The sequence below is a fragment of the Cibotium barometz genome, chromosome 28, assembly GCF_041138505.1.
Source record: "Cibotium barometz isolate CiBa-2024 chromosome 28, ASM4113850v1, whole genome shotgun sequence".
In the NCBI taxonomy this organism is placed as follows: Eukaryota; Viridiplantae; Streptophyta; class Polypodiopsida; order Cyatheales; family Cibotiaceae; genus Cibotium; species Cibotium barometz.
Window position 1 is genome coordinate 2,372,868 of NC_141073.1, and position 14,091 is coordinate 2,386,958.

A 14,091-nucleotide genomic window follows, 5' to 3' on the forward strand; every position below is an offset into this window, starting at 1 on the left:
TTGCTGGTTTTTGATTACCCATGCCTACATTATTAAGCTATCAGTTAATTGCTCACTAATCACATCTTAATTATCATCTAATCTCTTTATTAATAATGTTGATTCTAGCAATTGATCCACCATAGCTCATCACATTGCTGTAAATTTAACATGGTATCAGGGCCTAGCCTAGAATCCATCAATTTATGAGCCCATTATCTTGCTAATCACCTAGCTAATTAGGATTAGTAGATAATTAAGTTTTTACCTCAATTTTCAATTAGTCTCTATACCCCCAACTGGTGGAGGAGCTCTCTCTTCCTTCACACATCAAATTAGCCCAACCAGTTTAGCCAAGCATAGCTATAACCCTTGTACTCCAGCCCATTCAAGCAAAAGCTCAGACCGCCGGCGGCGCAGGCGGCAGTTCTACGCGATTTTGTAGGCGCCTATTTTCTAAAGGAAAAATGAGATCTCTGCTGCTCCAGAGGCAATGGGTCTGATTCCTCTTGGCCCTAGGGGTTTTCAAGGGTGCTCTACATCAAGACTACAATGAGATCTAAGCTCTTCATCAAATTTGCACAGGTGACGTGACGTTGGTAAAATGAGATCTCTGCTGCTCCAGAGGCAATGGGTCTGATTCCTCTTGGCCCTAGGGGTTTTCAAGGGTGCTCTACATCAAGACTACAATGAGATCTAAGCTCTTCATCAAATCTGTACACGTGACATTGGTAAAACAGAGATTAAGCATTCAATGTTTTGTCAAATCTTGTGTTTCTTGGCTTAATCCTCTACTAGACTAATTTCTATTAATGGCCTTGAAAGGATTTGAGCTCATTTGAACTCTAGGGCCTCAGATCTGGACTTCTTGCATACTCTGTTTTTTGCACACAAAATAGAGGATTAATTTGCTAATCAGTGACACTCATCACTATTTTTTGGTTCAATTGAGGGTTCAAATTAACCATTGGGTATCTGATACAAATCCCTATAACTTCAGATTGCAATTCGGAGATGGTTTGGTACTCCAACCATTCCGTATAGATTTGTTACCCTTGGTTTAATGTAATTTCTGGTGATTTTATGCTGATAAATCTGTTGTAATCATCACCTAAACACTTGATTGAGTTGTGAAAGGGTAGACACTACCCTTGAATCTTAAAATTGGATCAAGAGAGGTAAGACCCCCTTCACATCATCATGAGTACGGCACAAGAGATAGCAAAAATTTAATGGGGAGCAGTTTTACACATGGTAGACAAAAACCGTGTATCTGCTCATGAGGAAAAATCAGTGGGGGTAGTTGAGGGAAGAGATGAATTCCCAGAGGTGAGAGGGGAAAATGAGTGAAAGAGCAGGAATGAAAAAGCATTGGGACTTATCGCACTCAGTTTAAATGATGAAATCATTCATCTTATCTCACAGGGATACAATGGGCAAAAGATGCATGGGATAAACTCAATAAATTATTTGGCACACAGGCTAAAAATTCAAAGATAAATCTGTTAATGCAATTCTACAAATTGGATATGAAGGAAACTGAACCTTTAATCATACACTTGAACAAATATAAAAGCATTAAGCAAAAACTGTCAGCCATTAGCAAAAAGGTAGAAGATAATGAGGCACTAGTAGTGCTTGTGAAGAGTGTGGACAAATGTGAATATGAAAACATTGTAGCAACATTAAAGAATGTACCTGAATTGAAGCTGCATGAGATAGAAGGAACTTTACTAGAGCAAGAGACCAGGGTCAAAGAGTAGAAATGGCTGGACTGAACCTTTTTAATCACACACTTGAACAAATATAAAAGCATTAAGCAAAAACTGTCAGGCAAAAAGATAGAAGATGATGAGGCACTAGCAGTGCTTCTGAAGAGTGTGGACAAAGGTGAATATAAAAACATTGTAGCAACATTAAAGAATGTACCTGAATTTAAGCTGCACGAGATACAAGGAGCTCTACTAGAGCAAGAGACCAAGGTCAAAGAGTAGAAATGGCTGGACTCAACAATTGGAGAGGGCAAGAGACTGCTAGAGCAAACCCAGTGGAGAAGGAATGACATCGGCAAACTTCATGGAGGCTCCTAAGGAAGTGGAGTCAGATCATCTTTTCTGAGAGAGAGAGAGAGAGAGAGAGAGAGAGAGAGAGAGAGAGAGAGAGAGAGAGAGAGAGAGAGAAGCCCACAACCCAATGTAACCTGCCGTCCCAATAGAGTAAAACCACCTCTGAGAGCCACCGATGATGTAGGCCATGTGGTAGATGTATGTGTGAGCACTTTAGTCAAGGTCACGAGCACTTGTAGTAGCCTTCGACACATAGAGAGAGAGAGAGAGAGAGAGAGAGAGAGAGAGAGAGAGAGAGAGAGAGAGAGAGAGAGAGAGAGAGAGTCAAGGACTATGAGTTTAGGGACTTGAGGCACTGGTCGCGGACTACCAAGTAACATGGAAACTTGGTATAGGGTCCAGGTGTGCTAGGATTATTCACTTGAGGGGGAGGTGTTGTAAATATAAGTGAATAGGGTGTGTGCGGGAACAAGCCCTTAGCAAGAGGCGCTATAAAGAGAATCTATAAAAGAGAGAGAAGCTGTGAAAAGGTGAGAAGTATCTACTGGGAGAGAATAAAGGGTAGCATGAGAAGATTTAGGATGTGTGGAGATATTGTGGGAAGAGGTGGAGAGAATCAAGCAAAAGAGGAGGAGTGAATCAAGGAGAAATCAGTGGGATTAGATTCTTGGATGTAAACTCTATAAATTGAGGCATTGGCCTAATGAGAATTTGCTAGTTTTTGATTACCTATGCCCTAATTAAGCTATCAATTAATTGCTCACACTAATCACGTCTTAATTATCATCTAATCTCTTTATTAATGATGTTGATTCTAGCAATTGATCCACCATAGCTCATCACATTGCTGCAAATTTAACATGGTATCAGGGCCTAGCCTAGAATCCATCAATTTTTGAGCCCATTATCTTGCTAATCACTTGGCTAATTAGGATTAGTAGATAATTAAGTTTTTACCTCTATTTTCAATTAGTCTCTATACCCCCAGCTGGTGGAGGAGCTCTCTCTTCCTTCATACATCAAATTAGCCCAAACCACTTTAGCCAAGCATAGCTATAACCCTTGTACTCCAACCCATTCAAACAAAAACTCAAACCGTCGCACAAGCATCAGTTCTACGCGATTTTGTAGGCACCTATTTTCTGAAGGAAAAATGAGATCTCTGCTGCTCCGGATGCAATGGGTCTGATTCCTCTTGGCCCTAGGGGTTTTCAAGGACGCTCTACAAGCTGGTGAAGACAGATTTTGATTTGATCAAGACTACAATGAGATCTAAGCTCTTCATCAAATCTGCAGGAGCAGGTGACGTTGGTAAAACAGAGATTAAGCATTCAATGTTTGGTCAAATCTTGTGTTTCTTTGCTTAATCCTCTACAAGACTAATTTCTACTAATGGCCTTGAAAAGATTTGAGCTCATTTGAACTCTAGGGCCTCAGATCTGGACTCCTTGCATACTCTATTTTTTGTACACAAAATAGAGGATTAATTTGGTAATCAGTGATTAATCAACACTTATCACTATTTTTTGGTGCAATTGAGGGTTCAAATTAACCATTAAGTATCTAATACAGATCCCTATAACTTCAGATTGCAATTCGGAGATGGTTTGATACTCCAACCATTCCGTATAGATTTGTTACCCTTGGTTTAATGTAATTTCTGGTGATTTTATGCTGATGAATTTGTTTAATCATCACCTAAATACTTGATTGAGTTGTGAAATGGTAGACATTGCCCCTGAATCTTAAAATTGGATCAAGAGAGGTATGACCCCCTTCACATCATCATGAGTACGGCACAAGAGATAGCCAAATTTAATGGGGAGCAGTTTTACACATGGTAGACAAAAACCATGTATCTTCTCAATCTTGAGGAAAAATATGTAGGGGTAGTTGAGGGAAGAGATGAATTCCCAGAGGTAAGAGGGAAAAATGAGTGAAAGAGGGGGAATGAAAAAGGATTGGGACTTATCGCACTCAGTTTAAATGATGAAATCATTCATCACATCACAGGGATACAATGGGCAAAAGAGCAGGAATGAAAAAGCATTGGGACTTATCGCACTCAGTTTAAATGATGAAATCATTCATCACATCACAGGGATACAATGGGCAAAAGATGCATGGGATAAACTCAATAAATTATTTGGCACACAAGCTAAAAATTCAAAGATAAATCTGTTAATGCAATTCTACAAATTGGATATGAAGGAAAGTGAACCTTTAGAAAAACTATCAACCATTGGTAAAAAGGTAGAAGATGATGAGGCACTAGCAGTGCTTTTGAAGAGTGTGGACAAAGGTGCATATGAAAACATTATAGCAACATTAAAGAATGTACCTAAATTGAAGCTGCATGAGATAGAAGGAGATAGAAGGAGCTCTACTAGAGCAAGAAACTAGGGTCAAAGAGTAGAAATGGCTGGACTGAACCTTTAATCATACACTTGAACAAATATAAAAGCATTAAGCAAAAACTGTCAGCCATTGGCAAAAAGGTAGAAGATGATGATGAGGCACTAGTAGTGCTTTTGAAGAGTGTGGACAAAGGTGAATATGAAAACATTGTAGCAATATTAAAGAATGTACCTGAATTGAAGCTGCACGAGATAGAAGGAGCTCTACTAGAGCAAGAGACCAGGGTCAAAGAGTAGAAATGGCTGGACTCAACCTTGGAGAGGGCAAGAGACTACTAGAGCAAACCCAGTGGAGAAGGAACGACATCGGCAAACTTCATGGAGGCTCCTAAGGAAGTGGAGTCAGATCATCTTTTCTCTGAGAGAGAGAGAGAGAGAGAAACCCCACAACCCAATGTAACCTTCCGTCCCAATAGAGTAAAACAACCTCTGAGAGCCACCGATGATGTAGGCCATGTGGTAAATGTATGTGTGAGCACTTTAGTCAAGGTCACGAGCACTTGTAGTAGCCTTCGACACACACACACACATAGAGAGAGAGAGAGAGAGAGAGAGAGAGAGAGAGAGAGAGAGAGAGAGAGAGAGAGAGAGAGAAGTGTGTCAAGGACTATGATTTAGGATGTGTGGAGATATTCTAGGATGAGGTGGAGAGAATCAAGCAAAAGAGGAGGAGTGAATCAAGGAGAAATCAGTGGGATTAGATTCTTGGATGTAAACTCTATAAATTGAGGCATTGGCTTAATGAGAATTTGCTGGTTTTTGATTACCTATGCCTACATGAAGCTATCAGTTACTTGCTCACGAATCACGTCTTAATTATCATCTAATCTCTTTATTAATGATGTTGATTCTAGCAATTGATCCACCATAGCTCATCACATTGCTGTAAATTTAACATGGTATCAGGGCCTAGCCTAGAATCCATCAATTTATGAGCCCATTATCTTGCTAATCACTTGGCTAATTAGGATTAGTAGATCATACATCAAATTAGCCCAAACCACTTTGTAGGCGCCTATTTTCTAAAGGAAAAATGAGATCTCTGCTGCTCCAGATGCAATGGGTCTGATTCCTCTTGGCCCTAGGGGTTTTCAAGGGTGCTCTACAAGCTGGTGAAGACAGATTTTGATTTGATCAAGACTACAATGAGATCTAAGCTCTTCATTAAATCTGCAGGAGCAGGTGACATTGGTAAAACAGAGATTAAGCATTCAATGTTTGGTCAAATCTTGTGTTTCCTGGCTTAATCCTCTACTAGACTAATTTCTTTTAATGTCCTTGAAAGGATTTGAGCTCATTTGAACTCTAGGGCCTCAGATCTGGACTCCTTGCATACTCTGTTTTTTGCACACAAAATAGAGGATTAATTTGCTAATCAGTGATTAATCAACACTTATCACTATTTTTTGGTGCAATTGAGGGTTCAAATTAACCATTGGGTATTTGATACAAATCCCTATAACTTCAGATTGCAATTCGGAGATGGTTTGATACTCCAACAATTCCGTATAGATTTGTTACCCGTGGTTTAATGTAATTTTTGGTGATTTTACGCTGATAAATTTGTTGTAATCATCACCTAAACACTTGATTGAGTTGTGAAAGGGTAGACACTGCCCTTGAATTTTAAAATTGGATCAAGAGAGGTAAGACCCCCTTCACATCATCATGAGTACGGCACAAGAGATAGCCAAATTTAATGGGGAGAGCAGTTTTACACATGGTAGACAAAAACCATGTATCTGCTCATGAGGAAAAATCTGTGGGGGTAGTTGAGGGAAGAGATGAATTCCCAGAGGTGAGAGGGAAAAATGAGTGAAAGAGCAGGAATGAAAAAGCATTGGGACTTATCGCACTCAGTTTAAATGATGAAATCATTCATCACATCACAGGGATACAATGGGCAAAAGATGCATGGGATAAACTCAATAAATTATTTGGCACACAAGCTAAAAATTCAAAGATAAATCTGTTAATGCAATTCTACAAATTGGATATGAAGGAAAAAGAACCTTATCATTAAGCAAAAATTGTCAACCACCATTGGCAAAAAGATAGAAGATGATGAGGCACTAGCAATACTTCTAAAGAGTGTGGACAAAGGTGAATATGAAAACATTGTAGCAACATTAAAGAATGTACCTGAATAGAAGCTGCACGAGATAGAAGGAGCTCTACTAGAGCAAGCGACCAGGGTCAAAGAGAAGAAATGGCTGGACTCAACAAAATTGGAGAGGAAAAAGCATTCTTCACCTGAGGAGGATTCTCTCGAGGACGAGGACGAGGAAGAGGCAGAGTAGGAGGAAGGACCTTCACTTTTTGCCACAACTATGGAAAGCTAGGACACATGGCAAGAGACTGCTACAACAAACCCAGTGGAGAAGGAACGACATCGGCAAACTTCATGAAGGCTCCTAAGGAAGTGGAGGAGTGGAGTCAAATCATCTTTTCTGAGAGAGAGAGAGAGAGAGAGAGAGAGAGAGAGAGAGAGAGAGAGAGAGAGACCCCACAAACCAATGTTACCTGCCACAATAGAGTAAAACCACCTCTAGGAAGAGGTGGAGAGAATCAAGCAAAAGAGGTGGAGTGAAACAAGGAGAAATCAGTGGGATTAGATTCTTGGATGTAAACTCTATAAATTGATGCATTGACCTAATGAGAATTTGCTGGTTTTTGATTACCCATGCCTACATTATTAAGCTATCAGTTAATTGCTCACTAATCACATCTTAATTATCATCTAATCTCTTTATTAATAATGTTGATTCTAGCAATTGATCCACCATAGCTCATCACATTGCTGTAAATTTAACATGGTATCAGGGCCTAGCCTAGAATCCATCAATTTATGAGCCCATTATCTTGCTAATCATCTAGCTAATTAGGATTAGTAGATAATTAAGTTTTTACCTCAATTTTCAATTAGTCTCTATACCCCCAACTGGTGGAGGAGCTCTCTCTTCCTTCACACATCAAATTAGCCCAACCAGTTTAGCCAAGCATAGCTATAACCCTTGTACTCCAGCCCATTCAAGCAAAAGCTCAGACCGCCGGCGCAGGCGGCAGTTCTACGCGATTTTGTAGGCGCCTATTTTCTGAAGGAAAAATGAGATCTCTGCTGCTCCAGAGGCAATGGGTCTGATTCCTCTTGGCCCTAGGGGTTTTCAAGGGTGCTCTACATCAAGACTACAATGAGATCTAAGCTCTTCATCAAATCTGCATAGGTGACGTTGGTAAATTAGAGATTAAGCATTCAATGTTTGGTCAAATCTTGTGTTTCTTGGCTTAATCCTCTAGTAGACTAATTTCTATTTATGGCCTTGAAAGGATTTGAGCTCATTTGAACTCTAGGGCCTCAGATCTGGACTCCTTGCATACTCTGTTTCTTGCACACAAAATAGAGGATTAATTTGCTAATCAGTGATTAATCAACACTTATCACTATTTTTTGGTTCAATTGAGGGTTCAATTTAACCATTGGATATCTGATACAAATCCCTATAACTTCAGATTGCAATTCGGAGATGGTTTGGTACTCCAACCATTCCGTATAGATTTGTTACCCTTGGTTTAATGTAATTTCTGGTGATTTTATGCTGATAAATCTCTTGTACTCATCACCTAAACACTTGATTGAGTTGTGAAAGGGTAGACACTACCCTTGAATCTTAAAATTGGATCAAGAGAGGTAAGACCCCTTCACATCATCATGAGTACGGCACAAGAGATAGCAAAAATTTAATGGGGAGTAGTTTTACACATGGTAGACAAAAACCGTGTATCTGCTCATGAGGAAAAATGTGTGGGGGTAGTTGAGGGAAGAGATGAATTCCCAGAGGTGAGAGGGAAAAATGAGTGAAAGAGCAGGAATGAAAAAGCATTGGGACTTATCGCACTCAGTTTAAATGATGAAATCATTCATCTTATCTCACAGGGATACAATGGGCAAAAGATGCATGGGATAAACTCAATAAATTATTTGGCACACAGGCTAAAAATTCAAAGATAAATCTGTTAATGCAATTCTACAAATTGGATATGAAGGAAACTGAACCTTTAATCACACACTTGAACAAATATAAAAGCATTAAGCAAAAACTGTCAGCCCCATTGGCAAAAAGGTAGAAGATAATGAGACACTAGCAGTGCTTCTGAAGAGTGTGGACAAATGTGAATATGAAAACATTGTAGCAACATTAAAGAATGTACCTGAATTGAAGCTGCATGAGATAGAAGGAACTCTACTAGAGCAAGAGACCAGGGTCAAAGAGTAGAAATGGCTGGACTGAACCTTTTTAATCACACACTTGAACAAATATAAAAGCATTAAGCAAAAACTGTCAGCCATTGGCAAAAAGGTAGAAGATGATGAGGCACTAGCAGTGCTTCTGAAGAGTGTGGACAAAGGTGAATATAAAAACATTGTAGCAACATTAAAGAATGTACCTGAATTTAAGCTGCACGAGATATAAGGAGCTCTACTAGAGCAGCAAGAGACCAAGGTCAAAGAGTAGAAATGGCTGGACTCAACAACTGGAGAGGGCAAGAGACTACTAGAGCAAACCCAGTGGAGAAGGAACGACATCGGCAAACTTCATGGAGGCTCCTAAGAAAGTGGAGTCAGATCATCTTTTCTGAGAGAGAGAGAGAGAGAGAGAGAGAGAGAGAGAGAGAGAGAGAGAGAGAGAGAGAGAGAGAGAGAAGCCCACAACCCAATGTAACCTGCCGTCCCAATAGAGTAAAACCACCTCTGAGAGCCACCGATGATGTAGGCCATGTGGTAGATGTATGTGTGAGCACTTTAGTCAAGGTCACGAGCACTTGTAGTAGCCTTCGACACATAGAGAGAGAGAGAGAGAGAGAGAGAGTGTCAAGGACTATGAGTTTAGGGACTTGAGGCACTGGTCGTGGACTACCAAGTAACAGGGAAACTTGGTATAGGGTCCAGGTGTGCTAGGATTATTCACTTGAGGGGGAGGTGTTGTAAATATAAGTGAATAGGGTGTGTGCGGGAACAAGCCCTTAGCAAGAGGCGCTATAAAGAGAATCTATAAAAGAGAGAGAAGCTGTGAAAAGGTGAGAAGTATCTACTCGGAGAGAATAAAGGGTAGCATGAGAAGATTTAGGATGTGTGGAGATATTGTGGGAAGAGGTGGAGAGAATCAAGCAAAAGAGGTGGAGTGAATCAAGGAGAAATCAGTGGGATTAGATTCTTGGATGTAAACTCTATAAATTGAGGCATTGGCCTAATGAGAATTTGCTAGTTTTTGATTACCTATGCCCTAATTAAGCTATCAATTAATTGCTCACTAATCACGTCTTAATTATCATCTAATCTCTTTATTAATGATGTTGATTCTAGCAATTGATCCACCATAGCTCATCACATTGCTGCAAATTTAACATGGTATCAGGGCCTAGCCTAGAATCCATCAATTTTTGAGCCCATTATCTTGCTAATCACTTGGCTAATTAGGATTAGTAGATAATTAAGTTTTTACCTCTATTTTCAATTAGTCTCTATACCCCGGTGGAGGAGCTCTCTCTTCCTTCATACATCAAATTAGCCCAAACCACTTTAGCCAAGCATAGCTATAACCCTTGTACTCTAGCCCATTCAAACAAAAACTCAAACCGCCGCGCAAGCAGCAGTTCTACGCGATTTTGAAGGCACATATTTTGTGAAGGAAAAATGAGATCTCTGCTGCTCTAGATGCAACGGGTCTGATTCCTCTTGGCCCTAGGGGTTTTCAAGGGCTCTCTACAAGCTGGTGAAGACAGATTTTGATTTGATCAAGACTACAATGAGATCTAAGCTCTTCATCAAATCTGCAGGAGCAGGTGACGTTGGTAAAACAGAGATTAAGCATTCAATGTTTGGTCAAATCTCGTGTTTCTTTGCTTAATCCTCTACACGACTAATTTCTATTAATGGCCTTGAAAGGATTTGAGCTCATTTGAACTCTAGGGCCTCAGATCTGGACTCCTTGCATACTCTGTTCTTTGCACACAAAATAGAGGATTAATTTGCTAATCAATGATTAATCAACACTTATCACTATTTTTTGGTGCAATTGAGGGTTCAAATTAACCATTAAGTATCTAATACAGATCCCTATAACTTCAGATTGCAATTCGGAGATGGTTTGATACTCCAACAATTTCGTATAGATTTGTTACCCTTGGGTTTAATGTAATTTATGGTGATTTTATGCTGATAAATTTGTTTAATGATCACCTAAATACTTGATTGAGTTGTGAAAGGGTAGACACTGCCCCTGAATCTTAAAATTGGATCAAGAGAGGTATGACCCCCTTCACATCATCATGAGTACGGCACAAGAGATAGCCAAATTTAATGGGGAGCAGTTTTACACATGGTAGACAAAAACCATGTATCTGCTCATGAGGAAAAATCTGTGGGGGTAGTTGAGGGAAGAGATGAATTCCCAGAGGTGAGAGGGGAAAATGAGTGAAAGAGCAGGAATGAAAAAGCATTGGGACTTGTCGCACTCAGTTTAAATGATGAAATCGTTCATCACATCACAGGGATACAATGGGCAAAAGATGCATGGGATAAACTCAATAAATTATTTGGCACACAAGCTAAAAATTCAAAGATAAATCTGTTAATGCAATTCTACAAATTGGATATGAAGGAAAAAGAACCTTATCATTAAGCAAAAATTGTCAACCACCATTGGCAAAAAGGTAGAAGATGATGAGGCACTAGCAATACTTCTAAAGAGTGTGGACAAAGGTGAATATGAAAACATTGTGGCAACATTAAAGAATGTACCTGAATTGAAGCTGCACGAGATAGAAGGAGCTCTACTAGAGCAAGCGACCAGGGTCAAAGAGAAGAAATGGCTGGACTCAACAAAACTAAAGAGAGAGGGAGAGAGAATCAAGCAAAAGAGGTGGAGTGAAACAAGGAGAAATCAGTGGGATTAGATTCTTGGATGTAAACTCTATAAATTGATGCATTGATCTAATGAGAATTTGCTGGTTTTTGATTACCCATGCCTACATTATTAAGCTATCAGTTAATTGCTCACTAATCACATCTTAATTATCATCTAATCTCTTTATTAATAATGTTGATTCTAGCAATTGATCCACCATAGCTCATCACATTGCTATAAATTTAACATGGTATCAGGGCCTAGCCTAGAATCCATCAATTTATGAGCCCATTATCTTGCTAATCACCTAACTAATGAGGATTAGTAGATAATTAAGTTTTCAATTAGTCTCTATACCCCCAGCTCTGGTGGAGGAGCTCTCTCTTCCTTCACACATCAAATTAGCCCAACCACTTTAGCTAAGCATAGCTATAACCCTTGTACTCCAGCCCATTCAAGCAAAAGCTCAAACCGCCGGCGCAGGCGACAGTTCTACGCGATTTTGTAGGCGCCTATTTTCTAAAGGAAAAATAAGATCTCTGCTACTCCAGAGGCAATGGGTCTGATTCCTCTTGGCCCTAGGGGTTTTCAAGGGTGCTCTACATCAAGACTACAATGAGATCTAAGCTCTTCATCAAATCTGCACAGGTGAGGTTGGTAAAACAGAGATTAAGCATTCAATGTTTGGTCAAATCTTGTGTTTCTTGGCTTACTCCTCTACTAGACTAATTTCTATTAATGGCCTTGAAAGGATTGAGCTCATTTGAACTCTAGGGCCTCAGATCTGGACTCCTTGCATACTCTGTTTTTTGCACACAAAATAGAGGATTAATTTGTAATCAGTGATTAATAAACACTTATCACTATTTTTTGGTTCAATTGAGGGTTCAAATTAACCATTGGGTATCTGATACAAATCCCTATAACTTCAGATTGCAATTCGGAGATGGTTTGGTACTCCAACCATTCCGTATAGATTTGTTACCCTTGGTTTAATGTAATTTCTGGTGATTTTATGCTGATAAATCTGTTGTCATCATCACCTAAACACTTGATTGAGTTGTGAAAGGGTAGACACTACCCTTGAATCTTAAAATTGGATCAAGAGAGGTAAGACCCCCTTCACATCATCATGAGTACGGCACAAGAGATAGCAAAAATTTAATGGGGAGCAGTTTTACACATGGTAGACAAAAACCGTGTATCTACTCATGAGGAAAAATCTGTGGGGGTAGTTGAGGGAAGAGATGAATTCCCAAAGGTGAGAGGGGCAAATGAGTGAAAGAGAAGGAATGAAAAAGCATTGGGACTTATCGCACTCAGTTTAAATGATGATATCATTCATCTTATCTCACAAGGATTCAATGGGCAAAAGATGCATGGGATAAACTCAATAAATTATTTGGCACACAGGCTAAGAATTCAAAATAAATCTGTTAATGCAATTCTACAAATTGGATATGAAGGAAACTGAACCTTTAATCACACACTTGAACAAATATAAAAGCATTAAGCAAAAACTGTCAGCCATTAGCAAAAAGGTAGAAGATGATGAGGCTTTAGCAGTGCTTCTGAAGAGTGTGGACAAATGTGAATATGAAAACATTGCAGCAACATTAAAGAATGTACCTGAATTGAAGCTGCATGAGATAGAAGGAACTCTACTAGAGCAAGAGACCAGGGTCAAAGAGTAGAAATGGCTGGACTGAACCTTTTTAATCACACACTTGAACAAATATAAAAGCATTAAGCAAAAACTGTCAGCCATTGGCAAAAAGGTAGAAGATGATGAGGCACTAGCAGTGCTTCTGAAGAGTGTGGACAAAGGTGAATATAAAAACATTGTAGCAACATTAAAGAATGTACCTGAATTTAAGCTGCACGAGATACAAGGAGCTCTACTAGAGCAAGAGACCAAGGTCAAAGAGTAGAAATGGCTGGACTCAACAACTGGAGAGGGCAAGAGACTGCTAGAGCAAACCCAGTGGAGAAGGAACGACATCGGCAAACTTCATGGAGGCTCCTAAGGAAGTGGAGTCAGATCATCTTTTCTGAGAGAGAGAGAGAGAGAGAGAGAGAGAGAGAGAGAGAGAGAGAGAGAGAGAGTGTCAAGGACTATGAGTTTAGGGACTTGAGGCACTGGTCGCGGAGTACCAAGTAACAGGGAAACTTGGTATAGGGTTCAGGTGTGCTAGGATTATTCACTTGAGGGGGAGGTGTTGTAAATATAAGTGAATAGGGTGTGTGCGGGAACAAGCCCTTAGCAAGAGGCGCTATAAAGAGAATCTATAAAAGAGAGAGAAGCTGTGAAAAGGTGAGAAGTATCTACTGGGAGAGAATAAAGGGTAGCATGAGAAGATTTAGGATATGTGGAGATATTGTGGGAAGAGGTGGAGAGAATCAAGCAAAAGAGGTGGAGTGAATCAAGGAGAAATCAGTGGGATTAGATTCTTGGATGTAAACTCTATAAATTGAGGCATTGGCCTAATGAGAATTTGCTAGTTTTTGATTACCTATGCCCTAATTAAGCTATCAGTTAATTGCTCACTAATCACGTCTTAATTATCATCTAATCTCTTTATTAATGATGTTGATTCTAGCAATTGATCCACCATAGCTCATCACATTGCTGCAGATTTAACATGGTATCAGGGCCTAGCCTAGAATCCATCAATTTTTGAGCCCATTATCTTGCTAATCACTTGGCTAATTAGGATTAGTAGA